Source organism: Symphodus melops (assembly GCF_947650265.1).
Source record: "Symphodus melops genome assembly, chromosome: 21".
Classification (NCBI taxonomy): domain Eukaryota; kingdom Metazoa; phylum Chordata; class Actinopteri; order Labriformes; family Labridae; genus Symphodus; species Symphodus melops.
In genome coordinates, this window is record NC_136711.1 from 5232853 (window position 1) to 5253235 (window position 20383).

Here is a 20383-nt window from a genome sequence, read left to right on the forward strand (position 1 = left end):
ATGCAGTTGGAGTTAGGAAAGCAGCAGCAGTCGGAGTTCAAATAAGGACAGTCCCACTGATCTGTCCCTGCAGCATCTTGTGTATTTTTTTTCCTCAGCTTACTTCCCTTTCCTCTACACTGCCACTGTGGTCCACAGTTACCATGGAAACATAGTTTGGCAAGATACATTTAACCAGAGAGAGTTGCATCTCCAGTATTTTTCTCCCCTCTCCCCTGTTATTGAGGGAGAAATATTTTAATTGCTCAGGTTTAAGGGAGAGCAGGGTAGAGAGCGAGCGGCTGCCAGCCGTTGCTGTAGCTGTCTGTATCTGTTTAGTGGAAATTGTTTTGCAATGAAACACCATCTGTCTGGCCTGCTGGCTGGCTCCACACAGATCCAACTATCTATAGACTCCACTTCAGTTTCAAGTATAGCTGCCGGTAGAGCTACAAACACCTTGTGAAGAACAGAGTGTTTTAATTCTAACAAACTGAGAAGAGTTTGTTTGAGGTTGTGTTTGAGTGGTGTATTTAATATTTTCCCGTCTTGTGTTTATTCCTCTTTTATTTAAAAAAGGATCCAAAAACCTTGGTTTATTATTAAACATGGTATGATAGGCAGCTCTCAGAGTACACGTCCCGCAGATGTTACATTTTACTTTAGCACCATCGCTGTCTCTCATCCTCCACCCATCCCTCAATGTTCCAACCCATAACAGCCATTTGTAGGACTCATCTCCTTTCCAATAAGCAGCCCAAAATTCACTTCTTAATTCTTTGAAGTACGTCAGACCAAACAAAGTATTTCCTTTGCTTTGGGAAGTCAGTTCTTGCGATGAAAATCTTCTATTGTGCAACTACAAAGAAAACCAAGGGGGAGTGTGACTGAACTCTCTCTCTTTTTTTAAACAAGTAATTACTTCACAGTATGTTTAAATAGACTTTGACTATATCAATGTTTAGAGTGTGGCACATTATACCCTTTAAATTTTTTTTTAAAGGTCACATTTTATACTAATTTTTAACCGTTTTAAATAACTCTCAGAGCTCACCAAAACATGTCATGAAAGTTTTTGTTCTAAATCTACTCTGATCCTGTATTTGATCGTTCCTATGAACCCCTTTGTTTCAGCCCTGCTCAGAACAGGCTGTTTCTGCGTCTGTAGCTTTAAATGCAACTGAGCTGTGTCCGATCCACCCCTTTCTGGGAGATTGCTTTGGCTTTTTTTGTTTATGGCTAGAAAGCAGAACAAACACCTAGCTGTCGGACGATCTGCTGTTATTGATTTCACAAAGAGAAATCTCCAAACGGCCTGTTTGAACACACATTTTCTGAAAAGTGGAACAGGCGAAAGATGTGGAGGATGGACTTTTCTTATAAAGGGGAGGTTTGTAGACAGACTAGGGGCACATATTAGTGTTAGAAAAACATGGTAAATATGTTGTACAGTATGTGACCTTTCATTTAACATGCACATTTCCCAACTGAGAGTTTAGTAAAGATGTTCTTATCTGTAGTCATTTTTATCAAGTTTTTAGTCCTTTAAATACATTTACAAATCATACCCATAACCCAATTCTTTTTTTGTGCTCTATGTAATTGTCTTTTCCTTTTTTACCTGTATTAAATAAGAAAGCTGGAAATGTTGGGAAGACAGTAGGGGGTGACATGCAGCAAAGGGCTGAAGCTTGATAAGAACCCATAACTGCTGCAACAAGGACTATAACAGGCCGTTGTGACTTGACTGCCAGGCTATATGTTGCTCCATAATTGCATTTCTTAACAGCTTCAGAGTGTGTGTAATGGCTGTACAGATTCAAACAGTCTCAAGTTCAACCCTATCCTATTAGCATGCAAACACCTGACTTTTGTGGTGCAATGCGTGAGGTCAGATGCTCCACTCAGAATCGGCATGGATAAAAACAACATACGACACTAAAACTGTAACCACTAAAATAAAAGGTGGGTTACTTTGCTTTACTGAGGACTTATTTTTGAGCATTTGTGCCTTTGTTAGAGTGGAGAGAGTAGGAAATTGTGGAGAAAAAAAGAGAGAGTGGGAAGTGAAATGTGGGAAAGGAGCCTCAGGTGGGACTTGAAGCTGCTTGCTTGGAGAATCCCAGTCAACATAAATTGGGGGTGACCGAATTACTCGGCCACGAGCACCCCCAAAATCCACTTTCTATAGAAATATTTTTTCATATGAATACATACAGATGAAGTAAAACACCAGAATAGCAATCTTTCCACCACATGCATAAACCGTGCAAAATTTTCTATTTTGCCCTTCGAAAATCTTTGCGCTGAAGTAGAGTCAAATTTTCAATGTGTCTTTATTTCTTTTCCCCTCAGGCTGACATATCTGAAGACGCATTCAGACGCCTGGTCTACTTGAACAACATCCTATCGTAAGTAGTAAACCTTCTTTCTTCTTTCTCTACCCCTTTCCACTAAAACAAGCTCTCTCTGCCTGGATTTAAATCCCGGTGTAATGGGGAAAAAAAGATTCACAGCTTCACTGTTAGTCTGTCTCTACAGGTGCCAGGTGTACATCACAGCTCACCTTTCACACTGCTGTTATCAAAGTCTTTGTGCTTTAGCTGTGGTACAGCTCAAATCCACAGCAGTACTAAAACATTTGCTCGCAAATGGAGAGGGCGGTTTGATGAGTTGAAACGTGAAACTAGGTGCTGTTGTCAGACACTGAGAGACCTCGGGCGGTTTCCAGTCTAAAGCAGCGACAGCAATGATTTCTCTTTTGATGGGACCTCTGAGTCTCTGCGTAAAAGGACAGTGAAGATCGTCACAGCTATGTTTCCTCCCCCCTGTTTATATAGTTCTACATTACAATCCAAAAGGTGAATGGGAAGAAACTTCATTTTCTGTATCCACATAATGATGACGATCATTGCCTCTTGGATGTATTGAATTGGGACACATTTTACCTTCTACACTTGTTGTTATTTGTTCAGCTGAAATGGCCACATGTTTTTTTCAAAAGAATATTTTCCATCTTTCAGTTTAGGCTACATAAAGCACTTGCTTAAGTTTGGCAGAATTTGTAGTGTTTTATTTAACATCTGAAAGTTAGCGTGTTTCAAATCTCTCTGTTTTTAACTTCATCCCTAAAAAAACAGTCTGTAAGAAGCCAGAACACACACTCACATCCTCCAATCCTGAGCAGAATACAGACCCCCTCATGTTTCCTCCAAACTGGATGTAATGCATGGGTGGACACGGTCGTTTTTTTGTTTTTTTTCCTCATGCTTTAGGCCTTTCAGTGGACTTTAAATGAAACCAACTCTGTATTAAGGATGTTTTGGTACCCGTAGGTTCAGTCCCCTTAATTCAATCCACGTCTGAGTGATCTGATGCTCTGGGTTTCTGTCTGAAATAATCACTGGGTGAGTTGTTGCTTGTAATCTCTAACAGGCTTTTTCTTTCAAGGAGGGGAGTGCTTTTTGTCACATAGAGACGACTGAGGTAATGAGAGGCTTTTCTGGCAGGCAGCCTACAAAATGTCTGTCTTTACTACATCTCTTAAGTCCATTGTCTTGGGTTTTGTCTTCAATATTGGAAGAAACTCTGAAATAGATGTTCCACACTGTCATAGTAAGATTCCATTGTATTGGAGTTGTTGTAACATATCTGTGTTCACAGCAGGCGTGAAGGAAATCTTTTCATCAGTTTCAGTTTCATCAACCTGTGTTTTTTTTTTTTTTTTTTTTAGTTTTGTGAAAAACATCTTGCAAATATTCATCCTTCAAGAAGTTGGTCAGTTTACACACATTCTCTGGGGACATCAACTACTTTAGGCTGACTGGGTCTAAATGCACTGTTAGCCTGGTCAGATTTGGAACCAGGATGTAGAGCAGCCTTGAATCTGTCATAGTGGCAGATCCACTTTTTGTTTTTTATCAAGTCCCATATCAATAATATATTATTATTATATATATATCCCATATTCAATATCGATAATTTTGTAATTATTGTCTTGCAGTAACTGAGTGGTTGAAAACCCCCTCCCAAAAACTATGTGAAACTGAAATGTTAATGCATCTTTGTTTGGTTAGACATGCAGGCTGGTATTGAGTGTGGCATCAGGGCTGAACAATGAAGTTTAACACTAGTGCATGAGCAATAGTTATTATGTGACCTCAATCCCTTCATGCTGCAACCTGTCTGTCATTTGATGTTAACCAAAAACCGCCAGTTTACACATTTACGTTACTCTTTTCAAAAGTCTGTCCGTTGTCAGAGAAGTGACCACTGTGCAGAGTCTGTGTGTAAAATGTAGACATTCAGGAGACAGAATCCCAGCGTGACACTCGAGGCAGACGCTCTTTTACACGAGGCAAATTTAAAATAAAAACTTTCCTACTGCCAGTAATGCTGTGGCCACATCCAGACTGTTAGTAACTGATAACTGAGCAGATGTGCCGCTGATGGTTTACCTTTAGAAGCTACAAGAGCAGCACACAGTTGTGATTCATAAGCAGCCCGAGTCTGTGAGCTTTCATTCAATCGGAAGCTACAATCGCACGTTTGACTTAAAAATGGTTGATGACATACTAATTAATAAGCCAGTAGTTTATTTGTCAAGCTTATGCAGAAATGTGTCGCTCTGTTCTCCCTCCACATGTTGTCTCTACTTCTCTGAGTTTGTGTGTCGCTGTCAGAGGGCTGGACCAAGCTTGGGATGAAAGCAGGAGGGGGGTTGAGATTCGCCTTTGATGGAATCAAGGTTGTCTGGAGAATTTCAACACGGGGAGGAATTTTTGGTTCAATGCATGGTGATTTGAAGAAGACAGATTTGTGTTGGGTCATTTGTTTGGAGTGATTTGCTCAGTTGGAATTCCCCATTGCAAATGACATCTATACTCGTCTTTGCATTGACTTTCCATGTGACGGCACAATGCAAAACAAAAAAAAAAGAATGTGTGTGGTTTGAATCCACCTTAACAGGTTACTTTTAAATTAAGCTAAAACAATAATTTAAATCTCTATTGTTGCAAAAGAAAATAGAATAACAGTGCTTGGCTCGGCAGATCCAGCCAGCTAATTCTGGCCATTAAAAATTCAAATCAATGTTTTCTTTTTTTTTTGGCTGTGGGACGTCTTTAAACACACTGTGGACCTGTTATTACATCAGAAGTCTGACTACAAAAGACATCATCAGTTCCAGACGTTTGAAAGCGGTCCAGGCAGGTCTGGAACTGACAACCGGCTCAACTCAGAGCTAGAAAAGCTGCCCAGGAGAAAGTGATGCCATAAGAATGGGGGATTATGTCTTCACTGCCCCCTCATTCTCCCTGTCATACCCCAGCGGCTGATGTGCCGCTAATATTGTCTGTATGAGTGGAAGGCTGAGTCAGAGATGCTCAGAATCTCACAGTTTGAATAGCTTGTAAAGGAAGGAAATTCTCTTTATAATGGGCAGTGACTCCGTTTATGGCACTTGGGATGATATTGTACATCAAAGTTGTGGTATTGATTATAACTGGCCAATGTCCATCTCTCTAAATGAGCACTGTGTTAAATCAGGGCAGTAAGAACGGTGTTTAGTCAACAGCGTCCTTTGTGAGGCTGTCACACTGCAGCCTCTCAAGGTTCACCTAAGTTTGCCTTTGTGAGGAACAATTGAAGTGTTTGCTTTTAAGTCTGTTTTCAATATTTTCAAGTTTCCCTCCTGGCTGTACAATACCATCCAGATAAAATAAATGAACTTTTCCCTGTGAGGTGTTTTTGTGTGTCTGGAAGCCGCTGGCCTTGACAGTTTCACAGCTCTCCGTGTAATTTATTTTCCAACACGCAGCATGTTTTTTAATATGTACTTTTTTATTATTTGACTCACCTTGAAATAAATAGCCTTTCCTTCATTAGTGAGAATGAAACCTGTACGCTTCTATTGAATATAGCCTGAGGTCGCAACACTCAGATGAACCAAACCCTATTAATTTGAGGTGTGTGTGTGTGTGTGTGTGTGTGTGTGTGTGTGTGTGTGTGTGTGTGTGTGTGTGTGTGTGTGTGTGTGTGTGTGTGTGTGTGTGTGTGTGTGTGTGTGTGTGTGTGTGTGTGTGTGTGTGTGTGTGTGTGTGTGTGTGTGTGTGTGTGTGTGTGTCTGTGTGTGTGTGTGTGTTAAAGGAAAGAAGTGTTCATATATGTACTGCAGGCACCTGTTGTCCTTTTGGCATACATTCTACTTTCTCTTTTCACACTCACAGCTGCACACATGGTGCAGAGAAAAAACAAACTGTACGTCCATTTTGTTCATGAGAACGTGTTTTGTTGCTTCTTCTTATTCTTATTCTTTAAAAAAAAAATTAATAAAACTTATCCAGATTTAAAATTATAATTCTTTTTAGTATTTTTGTTCTATGTTATGAGATGCGTCAGAGGGCGCTTCATTAAGGTATCAGTTAGACTTCATGCATGCTCTGATGACCTCTATGGGCTACCATACACGTGTGCAGAGACCCTGTCCTCTGTCCTCTGCCTGGATTTTAGTTGATGCTGGAGTGGATACAATTCAGCGATTGGACCTGACTCAAACCGGTGAATGTGAGATACCATAATGACAAACACGGTCATCATAGCAAAGAACAGAAAATGTAATGACAGTCGGATGAAACACCAAAACAGATGAAGCTTCTTTCAAAACAAGAGTAAACCTTGTGTTGGCTTTCACCCACTAACGTGGAGTTGACTTCCTTTTTAGTCGGACAGGCGCGTGCCAGACATTGGTTATTAGTCACAAGCGCTTTTTGGGGCAACAAGCCGAGGAGGAGGGGGGCCAAGTTGAATGTTGTGTTTACACGCTCCAACGAAAAACACTAAACTGACTTTAAATTAACCTTAATATATTCTAAGCTGTAATATGCTTGTGATGAAAGTTGTGTGTTGTTTGTTTTAGGGGGGTTCATATATATATATACCTCATGTTTAGTGTAAACAACTGGGTTGAGATAGTTTGAAACCCCAGTACAACCATTACACGACTATCCTCCTAGTTCTGTAATTCAGTACAAGGCATTGTACTGTCATTTGATTCTTTTAGGACTTGAGAGTCTCACTGGCAGACTAAACTATTAACGATTATGAACACAAACATGCTCATTAAAAGCATGCTTGTCAGACCAGAGGATCAATTAAAGCATGCAAGCGTTGTGTCAGTCTGCCTTGATTTGTCTCTGTAGGTCTATAAAGTGTTCATAATGCAAGATGGCATCAGTTACGTCTGAAGGTCAAAACACAAAGGAAACAGTGTTTCTCTTTTCCTTACTGTGGTTCCCTAATTAACGTGTGACCAGGCCATTTAAAAAGACCATTTCATTGTCATGACGTGTTCCCACTCAAACTTTAAGTCATGACACCTTCTTGTTCTTCTCAGAACCTTCTGAAAAAGACCTTTAAAAGCCCCAGCCAGTATTACAAATGGAGATCTAGATTCATATTTGATGTATTTATATCGTAAACAAGATGTGATTCATTGCTTGATAAAGTCCAAGATAATCAAGGCCGGATTAGGGACATCACTGAAAGACGTGCACGTCAGTAGAGAGCTGTGTCTTCTATGAAATAGAAATGTTAACATCGAAAAGTAACAAACACTTTAACAAGCTTGAAGTGTCTGATCCCTGATTCAGACAGGAGAACTTAAACAGGAGGGCTGCTACGTTTACGGAAAACTCTCTTCCCCCCCTCTCTCAACCGGTTTCTGTGTGTGTGTGTGTGTGTGTGTGTGTGTGTGTGTCACTGATAGTCCTCTCTCTGTGTGTTTAGAGGATGTTCTTTGGTGTTCCTGCTCTACGACACTATCCATCTTCCTCTCTATCCACAGACAGAGAAGGCCGGCTCACTCCTCCAAATGAGAAAGTAAAAGGCTTCCCCCCAGCTCTCAACTGCTAAAGATCAACTGTAAATCACGCTAATGTAATCCATGCCAGTGAGTGTGTATTTGTGTGTGTGTGTGTGTGTGTGTGTGTGTGTGTGTGTATTGTCCCTGTGAATGGGAGATGAGACTGTATTATTTTCCAGCAGCTACCGTTCGAGTAGACGCTCCAAGAACAAGCAGCGATGGGAGCGTGGCAGTGAATATATACTGCATACATTAGGAGCTGCGTCTCCTTTGTGGTTCAGATGACACGAGTTTAAGGTGGGGGCGGCTCCATCTTAGTGCAACAGGGAGTGGGCTAGAAAAGACATTTAGATGACTCTATTGAGATGAAAACGAGTTCAGAAACACTTTGATTGTATGCTCTTGAACTGGTGATTCACCGACAGATAAAGTGCGAGCGCGCATCATACCGAGCAACGGTTGCAACATGAGACAAATAAAAGAACGACAGGCAGATAACCTGAGAGACAGGACGATCAATCAGAGAGAGCTTAAGACAGAAAGCGTCAAAACACCCCGACAAGAAGTCAGCAGAGTTAGGTTCAGGGCATGTGGGGGCTGTGTGTGTGTGTGTGTGTGTGTGCATGTTAAACCTGATGCAACTCAGTGCAAAACTTCAGCATGCAACAGTTCTTAGCTTGTACCATTAAGTGGCAGAGCAGGAAAAGATGCTATTACCTAGTTACTGGAGTTAAGTTTAAATACACACACACGCACACACACAGACACTCTCACTCACTCACTCACACACACACACACACACACACACACACACACACACACACACACACACACACACACATGTCTCCTCTCGCTCCTGCTAATGTTTTAATCCTGTCTCATCAGTTTTAGCTCGCCAACGTTAAGGCTTCGTCATGTCAAAGCATTTCGTCTCATATTTTCAGTTCATCATTATTGGGTAGACGTTGTTTCTGTATTAAATAAACAATGTGGACATTGTGAAACAGACTGTGGATCATCATAGATTTATTTAGCCATGGTCAGACAACACAACAACAGAATACACCTCGCAGGTGGTCCCATGCTGACAAATATATCTGACTGTTTCTTACACATGCTTGACCAAGATCTCACAATCGTTGGCCCATGCTGACTAGGACGTTACAATCACTTACTCAGTATTCATCTACACTGTGTTGGTTATATTCAGTTTGAAGGTACAGGCCACACATTCTTTACTGTTTGGGTACATCTCTATAAGGCTAAAATAAAGACTTGACTTGTACATGTCAGACGTCTCTTTTCAGCTCACAACAGACACTCGGCTCCAATCCGAATATAACTCTGCTGCTTGGAGGGCTCTTACATAGATGCATTACAGCTTCACAAACCGAAAAGAGGAACTACTTACAAATGGTTACATAAAAACCATTCAACCAATCAAAGTAATACATACTAATTAACGGTACACCAAAATTTCAGTTCGGTACGGTACATTTTCGGTTCAACAGGGGACACAAATGCTTTTTGTGCGCTGTTGTTCTTAAATGGGAAACCAAAATGTTCCCACACAGGAGACCTCAAAGAATAGCGGGGGGTCCTCCGGCTCTAGCTGCTGACTTGTTGCGGCTGCCATTCATCGTGCCGTTTGTTGTGTGCTTCCGCTTTGCGATCCGTGTGGGAACACAAATTGAAGCATTTAATGTTCCGTGTGTACTCGGATCGGCCCGCTTGCTGAACGGACCAAAGGCTCTGTGCTGAAACGGTCCGGCCCCAGTGTACGTACCGTTACACCCCTAATACTAAAAGTCATGATGTTATTATAATCATTCTAATAAGTGAAAGAAACATCTCTGTTACCAGCACATGAACAAAGCTGGAGCAGACCTCGGAGCACTCACCCATCTGACGCTACGATGTGTGATACAATAACACAACTCAACAAATAGCCAAGCAAATTTGCTGCCAACACTTGCAATAATCGATTTTTATTAATTGTATCAAAATCGTCGTTGCAGATTTATTCAGCTACGCTTTTGTTTTTCATGGAAAAAAAAAATCCACTTCAAATCTAAATATTCTCCGACACAGTGCAGAAAGGTTGATCTGGTTCGATCGTGACCAGCACAGAGCAGCTCAAAGAAGAGCTGTAGCTGTCCATGGTGCTGAAACTCCCAGCTCTCTGAACCAGCTGCTCAGTCTGTTCATGAACTCCAGTGATTCTTCCATATGTAAAAAAAAAAACAAAACAAAACACAGTAAACATGTATTTGCTTAGAGTCTCCAGGGGTTGTTGCTGTGACCTGTCAGTTTGTATACATCTAATAATGCAACGTAAAGAGGTGGAGCAGACAGCACACGCTCAGCACACACTGGAGTAATGTGATTAATCAAAGAAGCAGACAGATTGAGCGTGGGGAGATCTCCTGCTACGGGGGAACAGGACTTTGTTGTGTTCAGCAAAATAGCTCTATGGGGAATTGGAGACAAAGTGGGGAATAAAACTTTCAGCATATGGTCATGATGAGCTGGGGGATCGTATGGTGCAGATTGGGAACGGATGCCATAAAGGATTGTTTCCACTTCAGACTTTTGAGCCGGGCATATGAATTAAGGAAAGATGGCGACTGTTTGACTTTGGTCAGTATTCAGAAAAGGTGCACGTTTTGCTTACATCTTGTCTGTAAATGTGTTAATTCTAGAGCCACGCGGAGGAGTAACCTGCTCTACAGAGTGTATGTCACTTTGTAATTAAGCCATTGGGATGACACTCCCACACACACAAACACAATCTCTCCTTGTTAAACACAAATCAAACAGTCAAGCAATAGTCTGTTTTTTTTCTCTCTTAACACAAAAGACATGCAAGTATTTTATTTGTGACTCTACTTCAAGCACACAGACGCACATGTACTCCATGATCCCTGCCACAGGCAAAGTCACAGGCTGTCCTCTTTTTTTTTTATTTATTTTTTTTATCTGAGGCGATTAGAGGCCCTATCAGCCCACCGACAGCAGCAGCAGCAGGCACTCACACACCTATCACAGCCTTCAGACACACACACATCAATGGAAAACAAGCAGCAGCAGCATATGTGAGACATACAGTACTCATGATTAGAATCATTCTCAGTCCATGTTTGACTTGATAAATACGTTGTGTAAAAAACTCCACGTTTTTCCTTCTCCTCCTCCTCGCCTTCTCTCCGTTCACAGAGTCAATGTTGAGAGACTCTATAATCATTCCTCTGATTGTTGTCCTCGAGTGTGTGTGTGTGCGTGAAAGGGTGTATTGCTCCGTCAGTGATATCATCCAGGCTGTACGTCTCTGTAGGTCAGAGTCGACACTCAGACAAGGTCAGGCCGTCACTCTTGATGGAAACTATCTGTCTCTGTGACCCCAGGCGGCAAAAAAAACTGTTCATCAATCCACTCTCTCTGAATGTTCGTCCTTGAAAAGTCTGACTAATGTAGTAATGTTTGATACACTTTTACAAAATACACATGTGTTGTCAATGTCTGTGATTGCTGTGGCTCAGTGGGACCCCTGGGGAAGGGGGCTGGAGGTATGACAGGGGGGCGGCAAGGCCTAAAAATACAATGAAAGCCTTTTTTTAAACGGTGAACAAAGCCGAGCAAACTTTGTGAGAAGACTTTCAGGTAAAAGGCTGAAAATTGATCTTCACAAATTTGGAAGTTTCATGCTGCTTGTCAAATACTGAAGTGCACTTTTTGCACCCAGCCAGTGACTATCTTTTCTACGCCATATATCTTTTCCTAAGTGTTTGAAAACTAGATTTGAGGCATCAAGGCAATAAACATAAAAATGTATAAGTCTATGTCTAAATATTGAAAAAAGATCGAAGTAAGAGACTGGCCAATATATCAGTATCTGATTTTTTTTCTCTCCCAAATATTGATATTGGTATCAACCCCAAAGATCGCTCTGTTTAGTTTATGTCAATGTTGAAATTTATGTTGAGTAGTTTGGAGTCTTGAAAATGTTTTTATTTGCCAAATTGAGGCCTGACAGGAAAATATTTTTCAATCACAGCTGAAGCTTAAATCGTTCACATGCAGGCAGATCTGAATTTTTACTTTTTTTGTCTTTGTCAGCTGAAATCATTCTCTCCCCGAATAAACTAAAAAAACAACAAAACTTAAGCCCTCTGACACTTAACACAACAGCCGTGAAGTTCTGTTGCCAACGTAAAGGAAGCGAATATGCATCCATGCATGTATTGAATAAATTATGTGCCGTCGTCTGCAGCCTCTGTGTGCAGATTTAGCCCGTTTCATATCATGGAGATCCTCTTTCATAGTCTCAGCAGTCACTTGCACATACAAGCATATATGATTATTCATCATGCACATCAAATAATCTTATTAGCATAACATTTTTGTCATCAAGTAATAAGCAAATGCATAATGTTTCAATTCAGCACAAATGTCTTGATAATTGGCTCCTACGTTGAAGTTGGATAAGATAGAGAAGGCGGCTGAAGAGGGTTGAGGAGAGGAGCAGAGAGTCTTTGGTTTAGTGGGGGTAGTTTTGGCTTTTCTTAAGCATGGAATGAAAATGAAGTGAAGCTTATGCGTTTTCCTTTTAACGAGTCTGCCTTGCCTTTGGCTGCATCCTCAACTTTTCTTTTTTGTCTCAATTTTATTTTATATTTCACGGTTCTTTCTTCAGCCAAGCTCATTGTCTCGGCTCCCCTGAAGCGAGGGATTCTTTTTTTTTTTTTTAACAAAAAAAAAAAAAAGGGCCACGTGTGGCGCTACCGTAGCTGCAAAAGATGTTTCTTATGAAAGAATGTACACTGAATGAAGAAACCTTGTGCTAATGTTTGGTTAGGATTCAAAGAGTTCTTTTATTCTTTAGCATGGTCAAATCAGGACTAACATGCTTCACTGTCTTTATTGAAGAGAAACAGGAAGTGTTGTGAGTTAAGAGCAAGGGGTGGGGAGGGTCTTGACATGCAGTAAAGAGCCAAGATGGAGTCTAACCCACAGCAGCTGCAAAGAGGACTACATCCTCTGTACATGGGGCCCCTCGGCATAAACGCTTGGCTATCCAGCGCCCCTTAGGCTTCTCACTGAAGAGCTTGTCCTGAGGACTGGGAATCTTCGGGTGTCTCACGATTTGAATCAAAATCAGGTTGATTTCAAAGAAGTTGTTTGAGTTGTGTTTGAACGTGATTAATGCAGCTCAGTGCGATCTGTGCAACAATGCAATCAGTAAAACATTTTTCTAACTCTTCCAGTGGAGAAAAAAAAAAAAAAGGAACCATGGAATAAGTTTTTTTTTGTTTTGTTTGTTTGTTTTATTTCTCCCACCTCTTCTTTTTCACCTTATGTTTTCTCTTCTATACTCTGTCTCCATACCTCTCTCTCTCTCATTCCCCCCCCCCCCCCCCCTGCTGTCAGATACTCAGCAGGCTGCATTTCGTTATGCTAATGAGGCTAAGCCATTCTGCAAGTGTTGATGCTGTGGGATACGTTCACAAACACTTACACCTTTCCAGGCTTGGTCTGTGCAGCCTCCCTATCATTAACCCCATCGCTTCATCAAAACCTGTATTTTAATGCACTGTTCTCAGTCTGTAATTATTTAACCTGCACTGTCATCTACAGGCTGGTTTGATTCAATCCACACACATTGTTGTATTTTCTTTTATTCAGCCTTGACAGGATTTTACGATTATTACTAAAGCCTGACTGATTAATGGGCCAGCTGATAATATCGGTCGATATGAGCATATCCAGTGAGTATCGGCTAACTTGATCACACTTATGTGCATATATTACTGGATTCGGTGACCCACTTTCATGCTCTTTTCCTTCCAGTTCAGTGACCATCATGTCTTTATTAAACTGTATATCTTTTTCACAAGAGTTTGACAACTGCATTTGAGGGATAAACACAACAAATATGTAAATTAATTTATCTCTACAGATCCAATATAAGTTAAATAAGTTTCTTCTTAATTATTTAACAATATAAAAAGGTTTTAAATGCCATGATTGACAGCTCTGTTGACGAATGCGATACATTATGTGAAGCAGATTACCAGAGTAGATGGGGAAGTGGGAGAGGAAACATTAGAAGCACTTAACACAAGAGCCACTGAATGTGAACTTCTATAAGCTGCATGGCTGCTTCAAACCGACAAAAGAATCGGTTCTGTTCTGGACTGTACCCACCTGAAGGGGCGTTGTGTACACGGAATAAACCGGCTGTCACATATACATTCAGAATGTAAATACATATTAAAAGAACATAGCGTGTTCATGGAATCTAATCACCAACATGCATTATACATTCTGTGCTTCAGGTTCTTATGAGTGAAACTGTCTTCTCCTTCTCCTCTCACCACAAAGCATACTCACCTAAGTCATCCTGGCCCTGCCCAAATCTCAGCACGCCAACAAGGGAACTAGTTATCCATCTCCTTTGCTATATTTTTGCTTTTTTAGCATTTCTAATTAGAGGACTTGGGAATGGGAGAGAGGCACAGGAGGAGGAATCGAGGAGGGAACGAGTGAGAAAAAGATAGAGGGATGGAGTGAATTGAATGTGAGAAATGGGTTGATTAAGATTCGCAAGCATCCACCACAGCGCCTCCACCTCCCTCACCACTGGGCATTGGTGATGAGGAGATCAGAGGCCTAAAGCTCTATGCCATCCTCCAGAGAGAGTTGGAGAAGATGGAGAGAGAGAGAGCGAGAGAGAGAGAGGGGGGAGCTCATAAACACTCCTCCTCTCAGCTCACCTCTGCAGGCCTGCAGGCTACACTGTTTCGCACAGTCAGGAAAATCACTTTCTGATTCACTGCAACTTTCAAAAGAGTTGAACTTTTAGGTTAATAGGTAGGAATAACAACATCAATGAAAGGTCGCTATCAAGGTCCATTTGGAGAGGAATACATTTGCCTTCTGAAGCGTAACATTTTAGGAAGAACAGTTTCTGATTCAGATTATGTCTTTAATCCTCTCAAACTTCAGCCTTCAACATTCTCTGTCTGACTTGGAAACAGTGGTTGTCTTGAAATAATCATGAAAAGAGTTATTATTGTAAAGGAGCTATACGTAGATAAGCACTGTTTTTACCATTCTAAACTTCTGGAACGTCCAGGTTTCCATTCTTAGTCCGTCTTGTATTTACTGAATTCTGCTATAACTGTGTTTGAATGCAGACACCGAACAAGGCGTATAGGCCGAGATATCCCATACCAGTGATGCAGATATCCACTGGCTTCAGTGGAAGATCCTAAATACTTCCCAAGAAGCTCAGCTGTTACATGAATCTTAAAGTGAATTCCTGGGAATTTCCTGCTGGAAAACCTTGTGTCCAAAGTCAATGAACGTTCTCCTCTGTTGTCAGTATTGTTCCCAAAAGAAGGATACGCTCTCCACTCTTGAACATCACAAACAATGAATTACAAAGTAGGACCCTAGCCATGTGGGATTTTTCTGATTATGTCGGTGTCTTTCTTCGATCTTTGGAGATAGATACAGATTTATTGCGTTGATCGCTCGAAATGAGTTTTTCCTCCACTTATTTTCAGTTATCAAACACAAAAAAGATAAACAGTCTAAGGTAGCCATGATGGTCACTCTACTGGAAAGCATGTCTGCATGTACATGCATTACCGCTTGAGACTGGAGGGTGATAATGTTTGTTGTAATCCATGTTGCACACTCTGCTGGTGACATCCAGATCGAGAACAGCTGGTGTAATACAATGATATGATATTTGAGCAGTGAAGCAATCTAATAACATCAACTCATATCTGTGATAAAATTAGCCGATGTCAATATTCACTTGATATGACAATATTGGCGGATATTACCGGCTGGCCGATTAATCGGTCGAGCTCCATTTCAAACCCGTCTTCTTTATAATCCAATACAACTCAACAGCATCACAAAGCACTGCCAACAGCTACTTCATGCCTGAACGTCCATCTGTGGGACAACTTGACCCAGATTCAACGTCTAAAAACGGTATTGACGAGTATACACATCTGAAGACAACCTGACTTTAAAGGAGGGAACAAAGCTGTTAAAAAAACAATTAAACAGAGTTAATGGTTCGTAACTCTCCATGTTATCAGGGTGTAATTATTTTATTAATATTCCAAATCATAAACAAGTCATACAGAGTGCTTAGCTCGGCTGCTCCTTTAGATCCTCACACCCTGTAACCTGTGTTTGTTTCCGTGTATTGCATGCAGATGTCTGTGTATTAATATTACAGTAATCAGCGCAGGTCCCTGCTGCTTAGCACGAGCTAATGAGAGGAAACTGTGTGTCTGAGGAGACCGAGGCGGTTGTGTACTGCCGGTGATTGTGTGTGTCTGTTGTGTATGTGTTGGTGTGGTCATGTTTTATACATTAAGTAAAATGCATAGCAGCTGCCCATAGGAAGGTCTACATGTATGTGTGTGAGGAAGCGTGTGTGTATGATAAAGCCTGCCAAGGTCTGTTTTCTCTGCTTTCCATATTTAATAAGTTGTGACTGCCTCTAACAGATGATCTACATATTTTGCTGTGAACCAAATGCATTTTAAGGAGCTATAATTAACGCGGTCAATTTCCAAAACTCCAAATGTTGTTTTTTCTTCTTTTTTTTTCAATGCCTGCACATGAATCAATACAGCAGCTAATTATGGTTTATTTTTGGAGGCTATGGAGGCAAGCGAGTGGAGGTTGGGGTGTCATTAACACAACGTGGTAACTATGTGAGAATTTAAGCTGCACTCCTGGAGGCTGACTCCTGCTGAGATGTGTGCTGTGGAGGACTCTGTGAACTTAACACCTCTACAAGTTTGTACTTCTCGCTGCATGGTAAGGAAAGCCGCCGGCGTCCCAGTGTTTTCTCTTCCATTCATTTGTGGTGGCACATCAAAAAGCAACAAACAAGGTAAACAGGTGTGTGTGTGCGGGGGGGGGGACGACACACTGGGACTGCTGTCACCCCTCCTAACTGAATGTGACGCTGTAGTTGGATAATCAGTTGCTCTTAGAACTTTGGTGACACAGTAGATATGCTAATTAATGTGCACCAAAACAGCAGCTGTGCCCAAAATCTGCTTCAGTTTCTTATTTATTATCTGCTTTCTAAATCTTTATGTTACAAACCAGCACTGGTTACACCTATAGATAAAACATAACGCTACCTCTAACTTAAAGTGTGAGAGAAGGTCAAGAGATGGACAGTGACAGGTTCTCACAACAGGAAAAAACAGAAGGGTGGGTCAGATCACCGACACCGTCTGCGGCCTTGCTCGCCCTGGACAGCATGGTGAGCAGCAACAAGCCCCGGCTGTTTCTTTGAGTTCAGTTTTTGTTGTATTCAGATCAAAAAAGAAGATTACAGGCTGGTTTCAAACAAGTTCATGGCTGTTGGTCGGCTGTTGAGTCCGGTAGCTTTCCAATCAGCTGCTGATAAACTTAGACTTAGACTAAACTTTATTGATCCTTTGGGATGACTCCCTCAGGAAATTTAGGTTCCAGCAGCAGATACAATAATAGTACAAAATTAGGATCAAAAATGTAACACAAAATACAAAAAATGTATTGTAAGTAACAATATACAGAATAGCATCAATAATAGAACACCCTTCCATTGGAAGGAATATACCAGAAATATGCATGGAATAATATGCATGATTCAACTAAGTCTTAATAAGCCGTTTAAAGGAATCACAGCACCCGCTCTGTGTGAACTCAGGAATGTTGTGTTTGAGACTATCCGACAATCAAGATCCACACAGCTTAAACTCATTCTGTATTCCATGAATGAAACCAGCCCAAATTAAATAAACAGCGAGATAAGGATGAAGAATAAGAAGACCCGTACTTCTCGTTACATCAGGAATCTTATCTTGTAAAATGTTTTTTTTTCTCCCATTAAATAGAAGCAAATTAATTTTGGATTCCTTCCCCGAAATTTGTTTAATGTTTGAATACCATTCAGTGAAAAGAACCGGACAACATAGAGTGCTGTTAACTACAGATGTGGGCCGTCTTCTTGAATGCTATTCATCTGGAGAAAAAAAAAATAGAACGACTTAGAAGTGTTAGAAACAGAGGATTATGTATTCAATCCATTGTGCTCTCATCAGCAGAGTGATGGGAGCAGGAGGGATTTAAGACGAGGATCTCCTCATAGAGAGAAGAGAAGGCTGAGAGGAGGCTGTGTCTCCTTCGGCCCTGTCAGGTGTCAGCATTCAGCCGTCACTCAGCCAAAAGGCGTGGGGTGTATCACAGAACCGTGAGCTAGCATAGCTGCTGCTTTTTTTCCATTCACTTTTTTTTCTGTTTATCTTTTTTCCCTTTTCTTTATTTCTATTAATGTCTACAAGAGCGTACATTTCCTGTAACCAAAAAACATTGCATTCAATTTTGAGAGCCCTCAATGCAGCAGGTGTAACGGCAGATTTCATCGGCCAGCTGGCATCGAGCTCTCTGAGACAGAATCATTTTTTTCTTTGGAGCAATCACAAACTGAGTTATTGTGATCTCAATCACTTTATTCTGACTGTTTGAATTTCCTGCGATCTGGAGGGAGTTGTTGGGAGTGAGGAGGGAGATATTATTGGATGTGAAAATGTTCGAGGTTAAAGATCGCTCTCTATCTTTGGGTCATAAATTGTGTACACAGACTCAAAAGACACATGAATATAAATCAGTGATTCACTTCTGCAGGATGTAGTAACATGGAGTAACTGTTCTCGTCTAATAAAAATGAACATCTGTTCCTAAATTTTTGTGACCTATTGTGTCTGTTATTAAATAATTCATGCTGGATTTAGCAACATCTCATTGGTTGAAACTACACCTGGCATTCTATTGGTTGGTTGATTTTAACAGTTTAACAACAAATCATCTGAGAGCAGATTGAGTACAACAACACCTGGTGGCACAATTACTGATTATTGTGTGTTTGTAAGGCAGCCATTGGATCAGTGTAAGTCTATCTGAACGTTACTGACAGAAGATTGTCCTATAGTGCTTTCACACTTGCAGAAAACTCCTATTTCCAGAAGGTGATGTATTTGTAAACGCAAACACCCAGATATTTCACTCGGATATCTCCCTCAGTTTCTCCTACCAGACCTCTAGTATTTCTTTCTGCAGCACGTCTGAGTGAGCTGATATGAGAACTCAACAGAATACTGTCAAGAGTAGTACATTATGTTTCATGTTCCTCAGTTTGTTCTTCTCCACTCCATGTTCTTTTGTTTATGATATTGTTGGACGACACGTAGCATTGATCTAAAAGCAAATATTCTCTTTACAGCATCTTATAGTGGACTCGGCTGCTTCGTCCTCTACTTCTGGCGCATTTTTTCCCCCATCAGGAAAAATTTAAAAAATGTGGATGGCAATATTTAAATTCATTATAATGGCTAAATCATTTACAAAGCTAATATTCTTTATCACAGAGCTGATTAGACCATTTACACCAGAGCTTTTATGGAGGAGGTAAGGATGGATGGGGATTCCACAAAGTTAGTGACTTTTAGTTCGCATTGAAAGTTCCTAAAAGCGAAATAGTTAATCTTGATTTTTTCTTCCATCTGTCTTGCATTGATCATTATCAGCTCTACAAGCACCTGGTCCGATAGTTAATCTAAAGACTCTACTTAGATTTTCTTGTTGTTATTATCGGCTCCATCGCAGTTAGTTGGCCGACCGACAGAGAAGAAAGGGAAGGTTGAGAAGAAGTGATGCCCGGGATAAACGGGCTCAAAGAGAAAAAAAAGAGATACAACAGAGACAGTTAGCAGTGTTCCTTTTTAAACAAACAGCCGAGCTCATACGAAGCTGCCTCTTATCATTTCAACTCTGTCAATCAGATATCCCTCAGAGGTGTTTATGCAAACAAAAGAGGCGTGCGCGGCGTGCTGTAATGAAATAACGTCTGGAAGAGCGGCGCGCTGCATGATTAGCCTAATGGCAGATCCTACTCACAGCCGTCTTGCTCATTTGCTTGTTTATATGAGGGGATTATCACTGATTCCATGATAAGCATGATGATTGCTTTGAAACAACGTTGCCCTCCGCTGCTATCATTGTATTCCTCCGGATCCTCTTCTCTCCTCTTGCTCTTTAATTGGTTCAGATCAGCAGCGGTTTGTGTGCATGTAGACACTGAATATCAAGTTCTGGTCTTTTAGTGGAAAAAACCGCGAATCGTGTTTGTAACTTCAGGACTAAAGGCCGTGTTTTGTAGGGGGCTTAGACTGCCTCTGTGGCCTGTGATCCTCGCAGACAAATCTCCTTTCTCACTTGTCAGATTTTGACACTTTGTCATAAGCTCCTTTCATACATGAACTCCTGACATTCTTTTAGATAACTTCGGGACACTCCGGCCCTGATATTTTCTTGAACTTGCGCCTCACTGTGGGAGATTATCAGTGTTGTTTGGACTCTCTCAAACTCTTTATTTGTGTTGGGTTTGAATCAATGAAGGGAGAGGGGGCTTGATCAGGTTTGCAGACGGAGGAGGGAATGTTTCTCTCTTATCTCTAC

General features: G+C 41.0%; 1 protein-coding gene across 6 annotated transcripts in view; it reads left to right on the forward strand.

Moving 5' to 3' along the window:
* The window catches only part of rbfox3a (RNA binding fox-1 homolog 3a), a 499685-nt gene that overhangs the window by 159623 nt on the left and 319679 nt on the right, over positions 1-20383 (forward strand). For all 6 annotated transcript variants that reach the window (XM_079372549.1, XM_079372546.1, XM_079372552.1 and 3 more), the window contains exon 3: positions 2335-2390. The gene's annotated coding sequence lies outside the window, so the exon portion shown is untranslated. The remainder of the gene's footprint in view (positions 1-2334; positions 2391-20383) is intronic.